Here is a 22490-nt window from a genome sequence, read left to right on the forward strand (position 1 = left end):
AAAAAGACGAGTTGTAGTCAAATCAGAAGAGACTGCGGATGAGGGCGGAACCAAAAAAGCGAGGAAAAGGGTGTATGCAGAATACTTAGTTCATGATCCGGCAGACCCAGAGAAAATTGATAAATGGTCCAAGGAATTGCCCAATCCAAAGAAAGGGGGAATAAAAACGTGGGACCAATTGGACCGCTTAAGAAATATATATCAACTTCATCCCTGGGATGGAGTGCAAATTTTGACCATAATGATGCCAAAAACACAAGGAAGAAAATTGCACGACAAGGTAGAAGAAGCTTCGGGGCAGGATGAGCAAGAATTAGACGCAGGATGGGAGGCGATTAAACACTGGCTGCAAGCCTTCAGTCCAGCTAAGACAGACTGGGGAAAAATTGCAGCCTGCCAGCAGAAAGGAACAGAGGAGGTCCTGGAGTATGACGAGCGGTTTAGATGCACGTGGCTAGAACATTCGGGTATGAATAATACGGATGAGGAAATGGATGAACAAGTGTTTGGACCCCTGAAAGCAGCTTTCGTGGCAGGTCTAAAGCCAGAACTGTCCAAAATGCTTAAGGTAGTGTTACCGGACTGGGAAGGTAGAGGAACTACCTTTGCAGCATTGGTGGATCGATGTAACCAATTAGACAGGGATATGGGAGCTAAAGTCCGAGCTGTACAGGGTATGGGATGGAAATCCCAGGATTCCGATAAACAGTCATTAGGAAAATTACCCAGAAAATGTCATTATTGTGGGAAAGAAGGTCACTGGGCCAAGACGTGCAGGGCAAAACAGCAAGGTCATGGCCGGGGAAGAGGACGCAGCCAGGGATATAATTCAGCCAACAAACCAGGCTTGTCACAAGATAATGACCTCACAGAAGCATTAAAGCGACTGACAATACAACAACAGAAGGAGTTACTTGGGATAGCAAAAAACGATTAGAGCCCACCCTGGCCCCCCTCCTCGCAATAATACAACAAAAGGGAGATGGGCTATATATAACTGTGAGGGTGGGTGATAAGGATGTGGACTGCCTTTTAGACACAGGGGCGGAATTAACATGCTTACCCCTACAATATGGAGACTTTTTGCCGTTGGATGGTAGGGCACGTACAGCCTATGGAGTTGGGGGCCATAAAATGGAAATTAAAAGGACAACACCGGTACTTATAGGGCTGGGTCCACATGAACTAACCACGCCGGTCTGGCTAGGCCCAGTAGATCAACCCCTGTTGGGAATGGACGTTCTAATCCAAATAGATTCATCGTTGCATTTCGAGAATGGTCGGGTGACATGGTCAATTAGAACTTTGAAGAAAGAAGAATTGAAGGAACACCCGATATGGGCTAAAGATAAGAACACTTGTGGCCTACTCCAGATGGAGCTTACGTCATTTACCGGGACCAAGCCTCCATGCACTAAACAGTATCCCATCAGTCCAACTGCCATCGCGGGAATCTTACCGGTTATTCAGCAATTGGAGAAACAAGGGGTGCTTATTAAAATGCATAGCTCCTCCAATAGCCCCGTGTGGCCGGTACAGAAATCTAATGAGACTTGGCGTTTGACTGTCGATTATAGGAAAGCTGACCAGTGTATTGATCAAAAAGCTCCTTTGGTCACAGATTCCTCCACCATTTTTAATGCCCTCAATCCGGAACATAAATATTTCTCGGTTATAAATATGGCCAACGGATTTTGGTCGGTGCCTCTGACACCGGAGGTTCGACAGTGGTTTGCTTTCACGGTCCAAGGACAACAGTATACTTGGACCCGGTTACCGCAGGGTTTCCACAACAGCCCTACGGTATTCCACATGGCTTTACAAAGCCATTTGCGAGAATTACCTCCCCTGTCATCCACAGTCATCCAATATGTAGATGATATCCTGCTAGCTTCAAAACAGAACAACAGCATGAACAAGATTTACGAGCTTTGCTGGACCACCTTTGGCTGAAAGGACATAAAGCCAGCATCGACAAAGCACAAATATCCCAAGAAGAGGTTGTATACCTGGGACAAAAGATTTCACAAGGAAAGAGAGAACTTACCCAGGATAGAACTGCAGCCATTCGGGCTGCTAAAAAAACCACCACTATTCAGGAACTAAGGTCTTTTTTGGGATTGTGTAACTTTAACAGAAATTGGATTGACTCCTTCACACAGCTTGCTCAGCCACTGAATGATATTTTAAAGGGGAAACGTGCCTCTAAAGAAGCCATCATCCTCACTAAGGAACAGCAAGAGGCCTTCCTGAGTTTGAAAAAGGCTTTGTGTTCGGCACCGGCTCTGGGAATCCCCGACAGTGGTAAGCCATTTACCTTGTTTGTCCATGAGAAAGAAGGATACATGACAGCTATACTGACACAAGAACATGGGGATTGGCAAAGACCTATTGGCTATTATTCGGCAAAACTGGATGCGGTAGCCCTCGGATGGGGAAGTTGCCTAAGGGCCATGGAAGCTACATGTCGAGCGGTAATGATCACTGCGGGTCTAGTCCTCGACCAAAAGCTGATTGTCAAGTGTCCCCACACCGTTATACGCTTTGCTGTCTATGAATAGAATGTCTCAGGTGACGACAGCTAGATGGACCCGCTGGACAGCAGTTTTGGAAGCTCCTAATCTCCATATCATCCGGGCCAGCCCAGTTAATCCCACAACTATGCTCCTGATGTCAGAATCGAGGGAGCAAGAGTGGGGAGAATGTGAAGAGCATGACTGCGTGGAGATTTTAAAAGAAACAGAAGAAGCAGCCTTAGCAGCAGAGGAGCCTCTGCACAACCCAGACCTCATCCTGTTTACAGATGGTTCCTCCTTTGTTGACAATGGTACCAGAAAAGCAGGATGGGCAGTTACAACCTTATATGAGGTAGTGGCAAAAGGATGTTTACCCTCAGGAATGTCAGCACAACAGGCCGAGTTACGGGCCCTGTCAGAAGCATGTCGAATAGCAGAAGGACAGACAGCTAATGTCTACACAGATTCGCGTTATGCTTTTGGAGTCGCTCATGACTTTGGTCTGTTATGGCGGAAAAGGAGATTCCTCACTGCTGCTGGTACACCTATCCGAAATGGAAAAGAAGTCCGAGACTTACTAGAGGCCATACAATTACCTCAGGAAGTGTCCATCCTGAAGTGTAAGGCCCATACCAAGGAAAATACCACAGAAGCCGACCAGGCAGCTAAAGATGCCGCCTCACAGGGCGTTCCCCCAGAAGAACCAACACAGATGTGCAGATTAAAAGCACTCAGGACTCTGACACAGGACCTTCAAACAATACAAGGTGAGTGCTCCCGAGAGGAAAAATGGACATGGATTGAGGCAGGAATTAAGCTATGTGAAGATGATGTCTGGAGACAAAGAGTTACCGACAAGCCAGTCGCGCCACAAGCACTTATGCCTTTTTTAGCCCAACAGATCCACTCGTGAGGACACTTGGCCTCACAACAGATGACGGCACGGTTCCAGAAAAGCTGGTGGGGTCGGGGATTTAAAAAACATGCCCAGCTGGTAGCAGACTGCTGTATGGTCTGCCAGAAAAATAATTCTGGACCCATCACGGTAATGCCCCAACTGAGGCCCCCTGCCCCTGTCGGACCATTCCAGCATCTGCAGGTTGATTATATATCTCTTCCTTCATGCCAAGGATACACTAACATTCTTGTCATGGTCGACAGATTCTCTAGATGGGTAGAAGCTGTCCCAACTAAAAGAGCCACAGCCAATAACACTGCAAAGGTCTTGTGTAAGGATTACATTCCCTGATGGGGAGTTCCGAGTCGCATTGACTTAGATCAGGGAACACACTTCACAGGTGCTGTCTGCCAAGAAGTCTGTATGTTACTGAACATTACGTGGGATTTACACTGTCCTTATCATCCACACTCATCAGGACAAGTAGAGCGAATTAATCGAACTCAGAAACAACAGCTTGCCAAATATCACCAAGAAGGAACACCATGGTCCCAGGCACTACCAATAGTGCTATGTAGCATTAGGGCAACCCCAAACAGAACTACAGGTCTAAGCCCATTTGAAATTATAACAGGAATACCCATGTCGCTGCCAGGAACTATCGATTTACGGAAAGCTGATGTTCACTTCATGAGTGACACTTTGTTATCATACTGTCAGAACTTAACCAATGCTATTAGTTCTGTTTCCCGACAGGTATCGGCAGCTTGGGGTAATCCACCCGAAGGAGAATACGACATCATCCGGGAGTCTGGGTGTATGTGAAAAAGTTGCATATAGAACCTTTGGTTGCCAAGTGGGAGGGACCTTATCAAGTGTTATTGACCACCCAGGCAGCTGTTAAAGTCCAAGGAAAGAAAGCCTGGAACCACGCTTCACACGTTAAATGAGCACCCGTAACTGAAGCTGAAATCTAATAAGGACAATTACTTTTTGTCAAAATGTATAAATTTACTGTATTACTGATTGTAGGTATTCTAGGCTTCTTACTAGCCGACCCGCTGCACCAAAGGGAAATAGTAGGGTAGCAAGGGAATTATAGTAACTGCTCCCGGAATTCTGAAAAGGGAGGTACTTGCCCACTACTCGGAACTGAGTGTTGCACATATATCCCAGATAGCTCCGAAGAAATTATCCACTTAGTGGAGCATTTCCAAAAGGAGGTAGAAAAACTTAAGCAACCCCCATCATTCACTTTGTGAAGCGGAGCCACTGAATGGCTAGGTTCAATAGGAACTTCATTGGTGGAAGGTTTAATTCTAGTCATTGTAATTATTTTACTTTTATATTGTTTGTTTATGTTGATTAAATGTTGTTGCAACCAGGCGGCTGTAGCTGCTGTCCCACATGTGAGACACCTTGCAAGTCCCAGCAGACCATCTGTACATGGCACAGGGGTATGTTATGCTTAAGGGAAGGTTGTTTACTGGTTGAATTAAGATATTGATTTGGATTAAATTGGATTAAGGTTAATTAACCTACTAAAACCAGACTTCCATTGTGGCCACGATGGAACTCGGGTTGGTGTAAATTTGTGTGGAAGCTACTAGTCCGGACATATGGCGAAACACATCAACAAATTTTGGAAGGAAACTCTATTAACATGTATGAAATTATTTTGTAGAATGTTTAACCAGTGATACCTGATGTTTTATGATTCAGTTTGTGAAAGAATCAAAGGGGGGATTGATAGAGAATTCAAGCTCTGCAGCCCGGCTGCAGTTTTTGAGAAAACACAGACCACATTGCATTAAGTCATCAATCAACTTGACATTTTAGGACCTTGGGTAGCGAGCCAATTAAAGGTTAACAAACTATCAAGTGAGCCAATAAGGTCAAAGAAGGTGAGTTCTTTTCTGTAAATTGAACCAGGTATAAGTACAGCCATTTTGGCCATGTGGTCTCAGAAGGACAAAGGCTTGGCTTAAAGCCAAGAGCTTGTTGCTGCTGCCAAAATAAAGTTACATTAAAACTACAATCGGAGTTCGTATTTCATTGGAAATTAAGAGATCTAACAATCAGGGTGGACTAACGAGAGCCTTGTCTTAAGTGCCCTTTTCATGAGCAGTTCAACGGGTGTATTCTCAGTGAGCGAGTGGGGTCTTGTGCGGTAACTAAGCAGGACTCGAGATAGGCGAGTCTTCAGTGAGCCTTCAGTTACCCTCTTCAAGCTCTGCTTGATGGTTTGCACTGCTCTCTCTGACTGACCGTTGGATGCTGGTTTGAACGGGGCAGATGCAACATATTTGGTCCCATTATGGGTCATGAACTCTTTGAGCTTGGCACTGGTGAAACATGGCCCGTATAGTCACTCACAAGGACATCAGGCAGGACGTGTGTGGCAAACATAGCCCGCAGGCTTTCAGTGGTGGCAGCGGACATGCTTGCCGACATTATCTCACATTCAATCCATTTGGAGTACACATCTACAACCACGAGGAACATTTTACCCAAGAACGGGCTTGCATAGTCGACATGGACCCTGGACCATGGTTGGGAGGGCCAAGACCATAAACTTAGTGGCGCCTCCCTGGGTGCGTTGCTTAACTGTGAGCATGTGTTACATTTGTGCATGCAGGAGTCTAAGTCTGCATCGATAAACGTGGGATCTGGCATCGCTTTCATCATTACAATGCCTGGGTGAGTACTGTGGAGATGACTGATGAAAGTGTCCACTATCCAATTACCTCACAGAAGGCAGTCTGCCTGTATAGACATTTCATCTTTGTGCTGCTGGTACGGCTTTATCTCTTCCTGCATTTCCAATGGGACACCGGACCAGCTCCCGGGAAGCACACAATTTTTTACTAAGAACAGTAAGGGGTCCTGGCTCGTCCAGGTTCTAATCTGTTTGGCGGTAATGGGTGATTACTCACTCTCGAATGCTTCCATTACCATGACTAAATCTGCGGGCTGTGCCATTTCCACCCCTGTGGTGGGCAATGGCAGTCTACTGAGAGCTTCGGCACAGTTTTCTGTGCCTGGCCTGTGGCGGATGGCGTAGTTGTTTGCGGACAACATGAACGCCCATCTCTGCATGCGGGCCGATGCATTCGTGTTTATCCCCTTACTTTCAGAAAAGAGAGATATCAGCGGCTTATGGTCAGTTTCCAATTCAAATTTGAGCCCAAACAGATATTGATGCATTTTCTTTACCCCATAAACACACGCTAACGCTTCTTTTTCAATCATGCTGTAGGTCCGGTCAGCCTTTGACAGACTTCTGGATGCATAAGCAACCGGTTGCAATTTCCCAGATTTATTAGCTTGTTGCAATACACACCCGACACCATATGACGATGCATCACATGCTAGTACCAAACGCTTACATAGATCATACAACACAAGCAATTTGTTTGAGCATAACAGTTTTCTGGCTTTTATAAAGGCATTTTCTTGGCTTTTACCCCATACCCATTCGTCTCCTTTACGCAGTAAGGCGTGCAGTGGTTCTAGCAGTGTGCTGAGACCCGGTAAGAAGTTACCAAAGTAGTTCAGGAGTCCTAGAAATGATCGCAGCTCCATCACGTTCTGTGCATTCTCGATTGCCTCCGTCTTCGAATCGGTGGCGCCATGAAAATGCACTTCGAGCATTTTAACCTGAGCCCCACGCGGTTGAGCTGACTAAGAACCTGCTCCAGGTTCAGCAAATGCTTGACTGTGTCCTGACGTGTAACCAAGATGCCGTCCTGGAAGACCAAGGTGCACGGGACCGACTTCAATAAGCTTTCCATGTTTCTCTGGAATATCGCCGTGGCTGATCGAATCTCAAACGGGCATCTGTTGTAAATGCAGAGACCTTTGTGCATGTTGATGCAGGTGAGGCCTTTCGATGATTCCTCCAGCTCCTGCGTCATGTAGGCCGAGGCCGTGAACATCTTTCTTCCCACCAGCGTCGCAAAAAGGTCGTCTGCCTTTGGTAATGGGTATTGATCCTGCAGGGAGAAACGATTGATAGTTACTTTGTAATGACCACAGTTTCTGACAGTGCCGTCTCCCTTGAGGACTGGAACAATCGGACTGGCCCACTCGTTGAATTCCATCGGTGAAATGATGCCCTCTAGTTGCAGCCGGTCCAGCTCAATCTCCACCCTCTCTCTCACCATGTACAGTACTGCTCTCGCCTTGTGATGGATGGGTCGCGCCCCCGGAATTAGGTGGATCTCCACTTTTGCTCCTTGGAACTTCCCGATGCCTGGTTCGAACAGTGAGGGGAACTTGTTTAAGATCTGGCACACGAAGTGTCGTCAACGGACGAGAGCGCTTGGACGTCGTCCCAGTCCCAGCGTATCTTTCCCAGCCAGCTCCTGTTGAGCAGCGTGGGACCATCGCCCGGTACCACCCAGAGTGGTAGCTTGTGCACCGCTCCATTGTAGGAGACCATTACAGTAGCACTGCTGATTATGGGAATCAGTTCCTTTGTGTAAGTTCTCAGTTTAGTGCGAATGGGAGTCAGGACTGGCCTTGAGGCCTTGTTGCACCACAATTTATCAAAAGTTTTTTGCTCATAATGGACTGGCTCACGCCCGTGTCCAGCTCCATTGACACTGAGAGTCCATTTAATTCAACCTTCAGCATTATCGGGGGAAACTTTGTGGTAAATGTGTGCACCCCATATACCTCTGCCTCCTCGGTCTGAGGCTCTGGTTTGTCATGATCCGCCATGGATCTGTCCTCCTCTGCAACATGGTGGTTTGCATGATTAGCAAGGTTTGCAGCTCACCTGCACTTACGTTGTTCCACAACCCTTGCAAACGTATCCTTTGAAGCAGCATGAATGGAAACGATGATCACCCTCGCAGCTGTTAATGGCCTTTCATTCATTACCCTTGATGGTGGACTCTGAGACATCTGCGGACGTGCAGCTGCAGGTATGTGAGGCCTGCCCTGTATGTTGCGATTCGAAAACAACATCACTTTGTCCACAGTACTTGTGGTAGCGCTCGTGTGCTGAGAAATTTGCTTGGTACTGTCACTGGTGGCAATGAATGCCTGGGCTATCGCTATGGCTTTACTCAATGTTGGGGTCTCTACAGTCAAAAGTTTGCGAAGTATCACTTCATGGCCAATGCCAAGTACAAAGAAGTCCCTGAGCATGTGCTCCAAATGTCCTTCAAATTTGCAATGTCCTGCAAGGCATCTTAGCTTGGCAACATAGCTTGCCACTTCCTGGCCTTCAGATCTTTTGTACGTGTAGAACCGATACCTCGCCATCAGAACGCTTTCCTTCAGGTTCAGATGCTCCCGGATCAGTGTGCTCAAACCATTATACGATTTCTCTGTGGGTTTCGCTGGAGCAAACAGATTTTTCATGAGGCCATACGTTGATGCCCCGCAAACGGTGAGGAGAATCGCCCTTCGTTTGGCAACGTTCGCTTCTCCTTCCAGCTCGTTGGCCACGAAGTTTTGATCGAGTCACTCCATGAAGGTTTCTGAATCATCTCCCTCTGAAAATTTCTCCAGGATGTACACTGTTCTCTGCATTGTTGGGTTCGTCATCTGTATCTCGTCGCTAGTTGTTATATATGAATAAATGTCTAACCAGATACGGTGAGCTCAAAGTAAAGTGTGACCTTAGTCTTTTATTGCAGGTCTCCAGAGTGCCTCTCCAGCCTGTGAGGCCTCTTTAAGTACAGGTGCTCCCAAGGGATTGTGGGATCCCTTGGGATTCCAGGGGATGAGCCCTCTGGTGTTTACACAAGATATTTAAAGGTTTACATATATAACAGATACCGTCCTTTATTTCTTTTCTCTCACACCTTTTTCTCCTCACTGGAATATATTTTTCTTGAGAGTTGTGAAATATCTCCTTAAATGTACACCACTATTCATCAACTGTCCTAGAGTTTAATCTATTTTCCCAGTCCACTTTACCCAACTCTGCCCTCATACCTTCACAGTCGCCTTTATTTAAGTTTAATACGCTGGTTAGAGATCCAAGTTTCTCACCCTCCATCTGAATTTGAATTTCAACCATGCTATGATCACTCATTCCGAGGGGACCCTTTACTAGGACATTGTTTATTCATCCTGTCTCATTACACAGGACCAGATCTAAGATAGCCTGACCCATGTTTGGTTCCGTTACATACTGCTCAAGGAACCCATCCCTTACGCACTCTATGAACTCCTCCTCAAGGCTACCCTGACCAATTTGATTTGTCCAATCAATATGGAGGTTAAAATCACCCATGATTATTGCTGTTCCCTTTTTACAAGCCCCCACTATTTCCTGGTATATGCTCCGACAATAGAGTTGTTAATATTAGGGGGTCTATCGACTATACCCACCAGTGGCTTTTTCCCCTTATTGTTCCTTATCTCCACCCAAACTGTTTCAACATCCTTATCATTTGAGCCAATACTATTGCAGTGATTCCATCCTTTATCAGTAGAGCCACCTCCTTTTCCTTTCTGTCTGTCCTTCCGGATTGTCAAGTACCCCTGAATATTTAATTCCCAGTCCTGGTCACTTTGCAACCACATCTCTGTAATGGCTATCAGATCATACCCATTTGTCTCAATTTTTGCCGTCAACTCATCTATTTTGTTACAAATGCTACGTGCATTTAGACAAAGTGCCTTTAAGTTTGTTTTTTTTACCCTTTTTTTCCTACTTGGTTCCTCTCTCCTTCAAACTCACTTTCTTTATTTTTGCTTTCTAATTCCAGCTTTACTCCCCTCCTTACTGAATCTATTCTCATGTTCCCATCCCCCTGCCAAGCTAGTTTAATCCCTCCCCAACAGCACTAGCAAACCCCTCCCCACAAGGATATTGGTCCCGGCTCTGTAGAGGTGCAACCCGTCCAGCTTGTACAGGTCCCACCTCCCCCAGAAGCGGTCCCAATGCCTCAGGAAACTAAATACCTTCCGCTTGCACCATCTCTCCAGTCACGTATTCATCTGCTCTATCTTCCTATTTCTGTACTCACTAGCTCGTAGCACTGGGAGTAATCCGGAGATTATTACCTTTGAGGTCCTGCTTTTTAATCTCTGTCCTAGCTCCTTAAACTCTGGCTGCAGGACCTCATCCCTCTTCCTACCTATGTCATTGGTACTGAGTGGACCGCGACCTCTGGCTGTTCACCCTCTCCCCCCAGAATGCCCTGCAGCCGCTCAGTGACATCCTTGACCCTGGCACAAGGAGGCAACATACCATCCTGGAGTCATGTCTGCAGCCGCAGAAACACCTGTCTGCTCCCCTGACTATTGAATCCCCTACCACTATAGCTCTTCCATTCTTCTTCCTCCCCCCCCTGTGCAGCTGAGCCACCCATGATGGCGTTGACATGGCTCTGGCTGCACTCTCCAGAGCCATCATCGCCCCCACCAGTAATCAGAACAGAGTATCGGTTAGAGAGCAAGATGGATTCAGTGGACTCCTGCACTACCTGCCTAGTCCTCCTCTTCTGTCTGGTGGTCACCCAATCCCTCTCTGCCTGCACACTCTTAAGCTGTGGGGTGACCGCCTCTAGAAACGTGCTATCCACGTTGCTCTCAGTCTCGTGGATGCACCGCAGTGACCCCAGCTGCCGCTCAAGCTCCAAAACACGGAGCGTGAGTTGGTGCAGCTGGAAACACTTCCTGTACACATGGTCGCCCCGGCTGTGCGAAGCACCTAAGACTTCCCACATGCCACAGGATGTGCAATCCACAGGACTGAGCTGCCCTGCCATCCCTCTAGTTACACTCGCAACTATCCAGTAGAACTAAATTCTAAACCTTAGCACATTCAGCAAACAGCAATTCAGCAAACAGCAAACTCAATTAACTGGCTCTCCTTAGATAATAAAGATCACATATATTTATTGGCAGATCCTACTTACAACAATGCCAAAGGTTTCCCACTGAAAAGAAAAAGAAAAATACTCAGCAATCCACCAGCCAATCACTTACCCGCTTGACTGTAACAGTCCAACTTCCATCTGTATGGGTGTACATTCTTTACCATTCTCTTTCACTTAATATATTTAGAAAACATTTGCTGTTAGTTTTGATCTCCTTTGCAGGTTTAAAAAAATATATTCTCTTTTCGCAACTTTTATTACTTTCTTTGTATCCCATTATTGCTTTTTATAGCTCTCTCAGTCTGCTGGATTTCCACTTTTCCATTAGTTTCTGAAAATCTTTTCATTTAGGGTGATACTGTCTGTCTCTTATCTCATTTATTGACCATAGTTGCTTAACCACACAAGTGGAGCCTTTGCCTTTTAGGGGTATGTACTGGATTTGTGATGTACCAACGACTTTTTTGAACATTTCCCACTGTTTGTCTGTCTGTTTACCCATTAACAATTCAGCCCAGTTTAATTTATTTCTCATCCCTTCAAAGTTTGCCTTTATGACTTTCCCTTCTCCCTCTCCACTCTAATATCAAATTCAATCATACTATGGTCACGATTTGCATGATGTTCCCTTACTATCAGATTGTTAACTAATCGTTACTCATCACTAAATCCAGTTTGCCCTATTTGCTTCCAGAAATCTGTCCCAAATAGCTTACAGAAATTCATTGCCTTTACTACTTGAGCAATTCTGCTGCTCCCACTCTGCATAAATTAAAATCTCTGATTAAAATCATGTTGTTTTATGTTACACACTTCCCTGATCTCCATATTTATACATCAAAATTGAAGTTCAGGAGGATTGTCAGGGAAGCACTGTGACAGCAATTGTATTCAGCTGCAGGAAAAATGTAGGAGCAGCGGCAGCCCTTATACATGGCCTTTTTCGACCTTACAAAGGTCTTTGACAGTATCAACTGCGAGGGTCGATGGAGCTTCCTCCTCCGGTTCAGATGTCCCCAAAGGTTTGCCAGCATCCTTTGCCTGCTCCACGACGACATGCAGGCCGTGATCCTGACCAACGGATGCATTACTGACCCAATCCACGTCCGGACCGGGGTCAAAACAGGGCTGCGTCATTGCTCCAACCCTCTTCTCAATCTTCCGCGCTGCCATGCTCCACCTCACAGTCAACAAGCTCCCTGCTGGAGTGGAACTAAACTACAGAACCAGTGGGAAGCTGTTTAACCTTTGTCGCCTCCAGGCCAGGTCCAATATCACCCCAACCTCTGTCGTTGAGCTACAGTACGCGGACGACCGCCTGCGTCTGCGCACATTCTGAGGTTGACTCCAGGATATAGAAACCGAGAAACATAGAAAAATAGGTGCAGGAGTAGGCCATTCGGCCCTTCGAGCCTGCACCACCATTCAATACGATCATGGCTGATCATTCCCTCAGTATCCCTTTCCTGCTTTCTCTCCAGACCTCTTGATCCCCTTAGCCGTAAGAGCCATATCTAACTCCTTCTTGAATATATCCAATGAACTGGCATCAACAACTCTCTGCAGCAGGGAATTCCACAGGTTAACAACTCTCTGAGTGAAGAAGTTTCTCCTCATCTCAGTCCTAAATGGCCTACCCCTTATCCTAAGATACCCTTATCCCCTGGTTCTGGACTTCCCCAACATCGGGAACATTCTACCCGCATCTAATCTGTCCCGTAACGTCAGAATCTTACATGTTTCTATGAGATCCCCTCTCATCCTTCTAAACTACAATGTATAAAGGCCCAGTTGATCCAGTCTCTCCTCATATGTCAGTCCAGCCATCCCGGGAATCAGTCTGGTGAACCTTCGCTGCACTCGCTCAATAGCAAGAACGTCCTTCCTCAGATTAGGAGACCAAAACTGAACACAATATTCAAGGCGAGGCCTCACCAAGGCCCTGTACAACTGCAGTAAGACCTCCCTGCTCCTATACTCAAATCCCCTAGCTATGAAGGCCAACATACCATTTGCCTTCTTCACCACCTGCTGTACCTGTATGCCAACTTTCAATGACTGATGAATCATGATACCCAGGTCTCATTACACCTCCCCTTTTCCTAATCTGCCGCCATTCAGATAATATTCTGTCTTCGTGTTTTTACCCCCAAAGTGGATAACCTCGCATTTATCCACATTATACTGCATCTGCCATGCATTTGCCCACTCACCTAACCTGTCCAAGTCACCCTGTAGCCTCTTAGCGTCCCCCTCACAGCTCACACCGCCACCCAGTTTAGTGTCATCTGCAAACTTGGAGATATTACACACAATTCCCTCATCTAAATCATTAATGTATATTGTAAATAGCTGGGGTCCCAGCACTGAGCACTGCGGCACCCCACTAGTCACTGCCTGCCATTTATCCCGACTCTCTGCTTCCTGTCTGCCAACAAGTTCTCGATCCACGTCACTATATTACCCCAATACCATATGCTTTGATTTTGCACACCAATCTCTTGTGTGGGACCTTGTCAAAAGCCTTTTGAAAGTCCAAATGCACCACATCCACTGGTTCTTCGTTATCCACTCTACTAGTTACATCCTCAAAAAACTCTAGAAGATTTGTCAAGCATGATTTCCCCTTCATAAATCCATGCTGACTTGGACCGATCCTGTCACTGCTTTCCAAATGCGCTGCTATTTCATCCTTAATAATTGATTCCAACATTTTCCCCACCACTGATATCAGGCTAACCGGTCTATAATTACCCCCTTTCTCTCTCCCTCTCTTTTTAAAAAGTGGTGTTACATTAGCTACTTTCCAGTCCATAGGAACTGATCCCGAGTCGATAGACTGTTGGAAAATGATCACCAATGCATCCACTATTTCTAGGGCCACTTCCTTAAGTACTCTGGGATGCAGACTATCAGGCCCTGGGGATTTATCGGCATTCAATCCCATCAATTTCCTGAACACACTTTCCCGCCTAATAAATATATCCTTCAGTTCCTCCTTCTCACTAGACCCTCGGTCCCCTCGAACTTCCGAAAGGTTATTTGTGTCTTCCTTCGTGAAGACAGAACCAAAGTATTTGTTCAATTGGTCTGCCATTTTTTTGTTCCCCATTATAAATTCACCTGAATCTGACTGCAATGGACCCACATTTGTTTTCATGAATCTTTTTCTCTTCACATATCTATAGAAGCTTTTGCAGTCAGTTTTTATGTTCCCGGCAGGCTTCTTCTTGTACTCTATTTTCCCCCTCTTAATTAAACCCTTTGTCCTCCTCTGCTGTATTCTAAATTTCTCCCAGTCCTCAGGTTTGCTGCTTTTTCTGGCCAATTTATATACCTCTTCCTTGGATTTAACACTATCCTTAATTTCCCTTGTTAGCCACAGTTGAGCCACCTTCCCCGTTTATTTTTACTCCAGACAGGGATGTACAATTGCTGAAGTTCATCCATGTGATCTTTAAATGTTTGCCAATGCCTATCCACCGTCAACCCTTGAAGTATCATTTGCCAGTGTATTCTAGCCAATTCACGCCTCAAACCATCGACGTTACCTTTCTTTAAGTTCAGGACCCGAGTTTCTGAATTACCTGTGTCACTCTCCATCTTGATAAAGAATTCTACCATGTTATGGTCACCCTTCTCCAAGGGGCCTCACACAACAAGATTGCTAATTAGTCCTTTCTCATTACACATCACCCAGTCTAGGAAGGCCAGCTCCCTAGTTGGTTCCTTGTCATATTGGTCTAGAAAACCATCCCTCATCCTCCCCCACCGCATTGCTACCAGTTTGGTTAGCCCAATCAATATGTAGATTAAAGTCACCCATGATAACTGCGGTACCTTTATTGCATGCATCCCTAATTTCTTTTTTGATGCTGTCCACAACCTCACTACTACTGTTTGGTGGTCTGTGCACAACTCCCAGTAGCGTTTTCTGCCCCTTGGTATTCCGTAGCTCCACCCATACCGATTCCACATCATCCAAGCTAATGTCCTTTCTTATGATTGCATTAATTTCCTCTTTAACCAGCAATGCCCCCCCGCCTCCTTTTCCTTTCTGTCTATCCTTCCTAACTGTTGAATACCCCTGGATGTTGAGTTCCCAGCCTTGGTCACCCTAGAGCCATGTCTCCATAATGCCAATTACATCATACCTGTTAACTGCTATCTGCACAGTTAATTCATCCACCTTATTCCAAATACTCCTCGCATTGAGGCACAGAGCCTTCAGGCTTGTTTCTAACACACTTTGCCCCTTTTGAATTTTTGTGTAATGTGGTTCTTTTTGTTTTTTGCCTTACGTTTCTCTGCCCTCCACTTTTACCTTTCTTCTTTCTATCTTTTGCTTCTGCCCCCATTCTACTTCCCTCTGTCTCCCTGCATAGGTTCCCATCCCCCTGCCATATTAGTTTAACTCCTCCCCAACAGCACTAGCAAACACTGCCCCTAGGACATTGGTTCTGGTCCTGCCCAGGTGCAGACCGTCTGGTTGTACTGGTCCCACCTCCCCCAGAACCAGTTCCAATGTCCCAGGAATTTGAATCCCTCCCTTCTGCACCACTCCTCAAGCCATGTATTCATCTGAGCTATCCTGCAATTCCTACTCTGACTAGCACTTGGCACTGGTAGCAATCCTGACATTACTACTTTTGTGGTCCTACATTTTAATTTAGCTCCTAGCTCCCTAAATTCGTCTTGTAAGACCTCATCCCATTTTTTACCTATATCGTTGGTACCTATATGCACCACGACAACTGGCTGTTCACCCCCCCTTTTCAGAATGCTCTGCACCCGCTCTGAGATATCCTTGACCCTTGTACCAGGAACATACTAACCTGGAGTCTTGGTTGCAGCCACAGAAACATCTATCTATTCCCCTTACAATAGAATCCCCTATCACTATAGCTCTCCCACTCTTTATCCTGCCCTTCTGTGCAGCAGAGTCAGCCTCGGTGCCATGAACTTGGCTGCTGCCGCCCTCCCCTGGTGAGTCATCCCCCCCAACAGTACGGTAAGTGGTGTATCTGTTTTGCAGGGGGATGCCCGCAGGGGACCCCTGCACTACCTTCCTTGCACTGCTATTCCTGTTGATCATCGATTACCTATTTGGTTGTTTACCCTTTACCTGCGGTAAGACCAACTCACTAAACATGCTGTTCACATCATTCTCAGCATCGTGGATGCTCCAGAATAAATCCACCCGCAGCTCCAGTGCCGCAATGCAGTCCGTCAGGAGCTGCAGGCGGATGCACTTCCTGCACACATAGTCGTCAGGGACACTGGAAGCGTCCCTGACTTCCCACATAGTACAGGAGGAGCATAACACGTGTCCGAGCTCTCCTGCCATGTCTTAACCCTTAGATAAACGTAATTTGGCAACAACAATGCTAAAAGATTACTTACTAAGAAAGAAAAGAAAAAGAAAAACTACTTACCAATCACCAGCCAATCACTTACCCCCTTGGCTGTGATGTCACCTTTCAATTTCTTTCTACTTTTTTGCCTCCGCGCTGCAGCTGCACCGGCTGACCTCCCAACGCCGCTCCACCTCCCGACGCTGCTCGAACTCCCGACGCTGCTCCCCGACTGATGGGTCTCTTGTAGGCCTCCTTGATCTCCCCGCTCCGCCTCCGATGATGAACTCCAGTCGATGTATTTACTGAGGCATATGAAAGCATGGGTCTTACGCTAAACATCCGTAAGACAAAGGTCCTCCACCAGCCTGTCCTCGTCGCACAGCACTGCCCCCCAGTCATCAAGATCCACGGCGCGGCCTTCGATAACGTGGGCCATTTCCCATACCTTGGGAGCCTCTTATCAACAAAAGCAGACATTGATGAGGAGGCTCAACATCGCCTCCAGTGCGGCAGTGCAATCTTTGGCCACCTGAGGAAAAGAATGTTCGAAGACCAGGTCCTCAAATCTACCACCAAGCTCATGGTCTACAGGGCTGTAGTAATACCTGCCCTCCTGTATGGCTCAGAGGCATGAACCATGTACAGTAGACACCTCAAGTCACTGGAGAAATACCACCAACGATGTCTCTGCAAGATCCTACAAATCCCCTGGGAGGACAGGCGCACCAACATCAGCGTCCTCGTCCAGGCCAACATCCCCAGCATTGAAGCGCTGACCACACTTGATCAACTCCACTGGGCAGGCCACATAGTTCGCATGCCAGACACAAGATTCCCAAAGCAAGTGCTCTATGCGGAGCTACTTCATGGCAAACGAGCCAAAGGTGGGCAGCGGAAACGTTACAAGGACACCCTCAAAGCCTCTCTGAAAAAGTGCGACATCCCCACTGATACCTGAGAGTCCCTGGCCAAAGACCGCACTAAGTGAAGAAGGTGCATCCGGGAGGGCACTGAGCACTTCGAGTCTCAACGCCGAGAGTATGCAGAAATCAAGCGCAGGCAGCAGAAGGAGCATGTGGCAAACTAGGCTCCCTACCCCTTCACTCAACGATTATCTGTCCCACCTGTGACAGAATCTGTGGGTCTCGTATTGGACTGTTTAGTCACCAAAGAACTCACTTCAGGAGTGGAAGCAAGTCTTCCTTGATCCCGAGGGACTGCCTATTAATGAAAAGTTCATCCTGTTGCCAAACAAACCCCGAAAAGCTATTTTGACCTTTTCAGCACTGCTTCTAGTGATCCCTTTAAGGGACGCTAGTTCTGGCCATTTCCCACTCTGTGCAATGGACAGGTCCAGCACTGAGTGGGTGCTGTGCTGTCGGGTTCTAATGACATCATAGTATGTTGATTTGCATTGCATAATGAGTCTTCCACCTGTTTCTAGGGAGGCGTTGGCTGCCTAAGTTGAGACCTATTCAAAAATTATAATTGGCCTCAGGTGGGAAGTACCATCAGCAGGAAAATATAAAATTTCGGGGGCAATTTCGGTCTCTCTACTAATCCATTTATCAGAAGGAATGGGGTGATAGCTCGACTATTTTTTTTGTATGTAGAGTACTGAACTCTGTCACTTAGCCTGCGCTCATATCAAGGACACAGAACACTGAAGGGGACATTTTAATTACTCGACTGAAAGCCAGCGATACACATAAGCTACCTGCCCGGGACCTGCAGTAAGAAGCCCAGTCTATTCTAATGGCCAGCACTCAGTTAAATTTCGCCAGTCAGCAGCCCACCCAAAAGAGGTGTCAGAAGGCAGCTCTCCAACTTGTAGCCTGTAAAGATCGAGTGGTCCAGAGGCCATCCGGCCGGCACCCAGGTAAGTCCATCGGGTGGCAGTGTGGGGATGGGGGGTGGGTGTTGGCAGAGTTTTGCTGGGCAGAAGGGGGGAACCTCAAGGGTGGCAGCAGCCCAAAATTGCAGTGTGCCTCCTGTTCCTCCTGTTCCCACTAAAATAAGTTTTGAACTTAACTGCCAGGACAACCACTGGATGTCCGCCAGGTTTTACTGAGTGGAGAGTCTGTGGTGGATGCTGCGTGCTCAGTAGACCGTTAAAATTGCAACGAGAACCTAATGAGATCACAGGACTCCAATTTGCATTTATTCATAAGGCTCCTGCCTAAGTCAAGCAGGCGCCTGAATCATTCAAGAAAATGAGTGTTAAGATTGCTGCGGGACAATAAAAGAACGGTAAGTGTACCACTTGGAATTTAATTCCCATTCCATCGGGCTTTCGCCAGATGGACGGAATTAAAATCCCCCCTCAATTGTTAGAACTATGCTGAATTAGACACTAACCTTTCGCTGAACAAACATTTTTTCACTATAATGTTTAAAATGTATTTTAACTAGATCCCTTTAGGGTACCTCTTCAGGTATCTCTGGAAACACGAGCTTGTTTAGATGATCTAATGCCAAACCTCTGCCTATGCCATTATTGAGCCGATCACTGGAAAGGGCACAAGAGTGGCCTAGTATGGCTCTCACTCATGTTGTTCCTGTTCGCTTGTAAGGTAGTACCTGTCCTCTTTTTCATACCAACACTTGCCCCATTGGGAATTGTAGGTATGAATTTGTATCCTACCTTGGCACAATGTATATTTGTGTGTGTGTGTGTGTGGACGTCACTAGAATCTGAAATATTACTCCATCCCTGGTGCTCTCACAATACAATGATACTTATAATCCTTGGCTAGTTCCATTAATTTTTCACAATAAAGCATAGTTTTAAATATTACACCACTAGAGAATGTGAAACATAGCATAAAATGGATGTTATTTAATCAAATGTCCACTGACGGCTGCACATTCAAGTTGCCTTCACACTACACCCAAGTCAGTTCCAATTGCAGAAGGCCAGATCAGCTGGGAGACGTCCAAGCAGAATAAAGAAAGCAGCAACAACTGTAATTAATAAAATAAAAGTAATTGAATTTTATTAAATGAGGTGAGATTACTGAGACAAAATTAAGAATTTATGTTATTAGTTTTATGTAGTTTCAAGTAGTTAGTTTCAAGAGACTAAACTGAAGACAGCTCATTTTGTTTTGTACAAAATATTCTATTTGTGTGAACTAGGCAGGCTTGCTGTCCATGAATTAGCTGATAAAAAACATTGTTTTAAGTGTTAGGAAATTAAGCTTCTTGTCAGATATATATGTAATTTCAAGTTGTGATCATGCGTAAAACAGGCTAAAGGATACAAAACTGTTGTAGCCCATTATCCCGTTGTCTACTTAGGTGAGAAGACTGTGAACATTTAATGTGCTTGAGTGCCTCAGAAGAAATGGCTTGAGATCAGAAAAGTTGTACAGAAGAAAAATCCCAGCTTCTGACTGCTAGTGTTCCATTCCGGCACTGTGAGCACTTGGGGCTTATATATTCTACATGTAACATAAGAACATAAGAAATAGGAGCAGAAGTAGGCCATGTGGCCCCTCGAACCTGCTCCACCATTTAATACGATCATGGCTGATCCGATCATGGACTTCTCTGCCCGCTCCCCATAATCACTTATTGGTTAAGAAACAGGGCTAGACTTTCCACATAACATCACCCATCTAAGGCCCATCTATGGCCCAAAATGGACCTTTATCGCCCATTTTGAATAAAAAGTGGAAACTAGGCCAAAAATATCCCCAGAAAAATAGGCCCCAAAGTTTCAGCTCACTTCGCCGAACTGATCGCCGAAGTGATCGCCAACACAAGGCCCATCTCAACTTTCGGCACATCGCCAACACAAGGCCAGTCTGATTTAAGGCCAAAAACATTGCTGTGAAATAGTTGCTTTTCCCGGGTCTTACAGAAGGGAATGGGCACTACGGGAGCCATTTTGAAGATCGGGGGAAGGGGGAGACATCCAAAACAAATGAGCTCGATAGTTGTGAGTTATTTAAAGAGTTATTTATAGGTCTAGCAACTTAGAATTTTAACTAGATTTAAATGTAATGATAGTAGCCTAGTGGATAGACATTTTTTTGCTAAAACTTCATTTATAACCAGTGAAACTAATTATAATTGCACTGAGGCTGGAATGGATAGAGTAATTTAATAGATCAAGTTCTGCAGTTCATTAAAGCTATTAAAGCTATTAAAAATAATTTTTGATAGTGATGGGGCCTATGCTTTCTGCGCCATTACTCATAGCTGCCCACAAGCTGGTTTCTGAAAGGAACAATCGAAGAGGTGGCAGAGAAATGCATAGACAGAGACAGAGGAGACAGCGGAGGTGAGCGTACAGCCAACGAATGTACAAAGAGATGCAATCTTACCTCAACTTGACAGAAAACGCTTGTCTAAGGAGGCTTCGCTTCCGGAAGGAGGTCATCGATGAGATTTGCCAGCTCAAGAGGGATCTGCAGCCTTCCAGCACCATCAGAACCACACTGTCCGTTGAGGTGAAGGTTACTGCTGCCCTAGCCTTTTACGCTTTGGGATCTTTTCAGGCTTCAGCTGGCAACATCTGTCATATATCTCAGCACGCCACACACTGCTGCATTCGGCAGGTGACTGAAGCCCTTTACGCTCGCAGGATATACTTTATAAGCTTCCCTATTACCAGGAAGGCACAGACCGGGAGGGTTTTGGGTTTCTCGAGAATAGCAGACTTCCCCAAGGTGCAGGGAGCAATCGATTGCCCTGAAAGCCCCCTTAAAGAATGTGGAGGTGTTTCGTAACAGAAAGGGATTCCACTCCCTAAATGTGCAGCTTGTTGTCGACCACAACCAAATAATCATGACAGTAAACGCTACATTTCCTGGCAGCATACATGATGCGCCCATCCTACGTGAGAGTGCTATCTCTGACCTGTTTCTCAATCAGCCAAAAGGTCACGGTTGGATGCTTGGGGTTAAGGGATACCCCATTGCGTAATCCCGTTACTGAAGCAAAGAAACATTCCAATGAAAGCCACATAGTGACACGCAACATCGTCGAAAAGACAATTGGAGTCCTAAAGTAGTGCTTCAAGTGCCTGCACCATTCTGATGGCAGCCTACAGTACCACCCTGACCAGATCACTGAGTTTATTGTGGTGTGTTGCATGCTGCATAATCTAGCTATAAGGAGAGGACAACTATTGCCAGGTGGGGCTGCAGGTCCACCTCCAGAAGGAGGGGAGACGGAAGAGCCAGCCGGCGAGGAGTAAGAGGAGGAAGAGGCGGAAGAAGAGGCTGCTGAGGACCTAGGGGAGGGCAATCAGCCTGGCGATGTATCCCTGGCCCCAACCCCTGCCCCCGCCCCCCGAAAGCCAGTACCCAGAGGCAGTTATGCAGCGAATAAGCGGTTGCATCAACAGCTCATTAACGAACGCTTTTCATGAACTTTCTTCATGGGTATTTACATTTACATTTATATTTATAGTTAAGCAAAAGTTGCATTTGTAAAGATTCATGTTTTGGCCTCGCATGCAGTTGCCTGTCATTTACATTAATGCTTAAATAAAGTAAATTTTTGTAACAAGTAAATGACGTTCCACTATTGTAGTTTAATTGTTAAAATGTTATGCTTGATGTAACTAAGAGAGAACGAACAGCAATTGTTAACTTCAACAATAAAATTTATTCAACACAAACAATTTTATTAAATATTTTATCAACACCCTCCCCCCACCCCTCCCCCAACCCACCCACACTCCCACCCCAAACGAACGAAGGAACGAATGAACAAATTTGTAAACATATCATTAGACAAACACCCCTCCCTACCTGCGGCCACATTTCCCTCCAGGATCTTTCCCACTCCGTGTTTATACACCACCCGCTCGTTTTGGTCTCCGCAGACTGAGAGAAAGCTTGGGTGCAGCGCGCGACGG

The 22490-nt window shown here is 46.0% G+C and overlaps 1 long non-coding RNA gene across 1 annotated transcript in view; it reads left to right on the plus strand.

Moving 5' to 3' along the window:
* The window catches only part of LOC139266869 (uncharacterized), a 116959-nt gene extending 94978 nt beyond the window's left edge, over nt 1-21981 (plus strand). Inside the window, exon 3 of the long non-coding RNA XR_011593790.1 lies at nt 20825-21981. This is a non-coding gene — a long non-coding RNA (uncharacterized lncRNA). The remainder of the gene's footprint in view (nt 1-20824) is intronic.
* The last annotated feature ends 509 nt before the right edge of the window (nt 21982-22490 follow it).

This window comes from Pristiophorus japonicus, chromosome 7 (genome assembly GCF_044704955.1).
Source record: "Pristiophorus japonicus isolate sPriJap1 chromosome 7, sPriJap1.hap1, whole genome shotgun sequence".
In the NCBI taxonomy this organism is placed as follows: domain Eukaryota; kingdom Metazoa; phylum Chordata; class Chondrichthyes; family Pristiophoridae; genus Pristiophorus; species Pristiophorus japonicus.